The sequence below is a fragment of the Echinops telfairi genome, unplaced genomic scaffold (genome assembly GCF_000313985.2).
Source record: "Echinops telfairi isolate 266 unplaced genomic scaffold, ASM31398v2 ScPeMD7_25;HRSCAF=90, whole genome shotgun sequence".
NCBI lineage: Eukaryota > Metazoa > Chordata > Mammalia > Afrosoricida > Tenrecidae > Echinops > Echinops telfairi.
Window position 1 is genome coordinate 4,891,720 of NW_022103922.1, and position 1,329 is coordinate 4,893,048.

A 1,329-nucleotide genomic window follows, 5' to 3' on the forward strand; every position below is an offset into this window, starting at 1 on the left:
CTAGGTTAATAGCCCAGTGCTCTATCCACTGCGATACTCAAAACTCACTGCCACTGATCAGACTTCTACCATGACCTTATAAGACAGGGTAGAACTGCTCTTGTGAGTTTCTAAGACAGTAACTCTTTACAGAGACCAGGGTAGGGAAGGCCCAGCTTGCAAATTCATCAACGCCAGCTAACGTCATCGCCCGCCTCACCGAAGAGAGGTAGTTCCAGCCAACACATTCCAAACTTACTGCCATCGAGTCCATGCCTTGGGTTTCCACGTAGCAGTTATTACATGATGGACTGGGAACCGCACAGTCACCAGTTTGAAGCCACCAGCCTCTTCTTGGCAAAGACAGGGTCTTCTGCTCCCATAAACCGTTCTAGCCATCACATTAGGGGTGGGTTTGTTCAATGTTTGACCGGTGTGGCTCTCGAATGATGTTGTAAATATCCACCCCTGACATAGGTTCAACCTCCTTGGGGTCCTTTCTGCCCACAGAGCGGCAATGGGAACAGTTTGGGGAGTGTGGGTTTCAACGTGGACTGCTAAAGAGGGGCAGAGTCTCTAACAGGGACTTCGCTGCATTCCTTTGGTGGGTTTAGGGCACTAGGGCCCAGGGGGTCATGAGTCCTACCCTGATGGCCTGGGTTAGAGGGCCCTGAGTCAATCTTGTGTCCGTAGACTAACCAAGGTTCCTTTGTTGCTTCTGTGGTCTCTCCTGCAACTGTGATGAGTTGATCTGTCACCAATCATGATGTTGTGACAATTCCCTTTGTTCTCCCTGTCCTATTTCAATGGCCGAGTTTCTGTGACTCTGTGGACACCATGTTGGCCTTGCGCCTCATCTCTGTTTTGTCTTTGTCCTGCTTCCTGTTGTTCAGGGCCATCCAGTCCAGCCCCCCAGGTGACCCCATGCATGACAGAAGGAGACAGACTGGTGCGATGTAATCAATGTCCTCCTTAAATTGCATCTGAGATTTGGGCTCTCTTTCCCAGTGGCATAGTGGTTACCTGTTGGGCTGCTAACTGAAAGGTCAGCAGTTCAAAACCACCAGCCACACGGGGGAGACAGGCAGGGCCGTTTAGGGTTATGGTCTTGGAAACTCACAAGGTCAGCTCTACCCTGTCCTGTAGGATCACTCTGACTCAGAATGGACCCAGTGGCAGTGAGGTTGGTTTGGTGGCTCTGTCCCCTAAAACACCATCCCACGACGTATGCTCATTTTGTCATGGGATGTTGGTTACAATCTCTACGTGTCTGTGAAGATTGCCAGCTTTGGGAAGCCACAGGGCCAGTTCTGCTCTGCCCTAGACGGTGGCCAAGACTCAGGACCCACT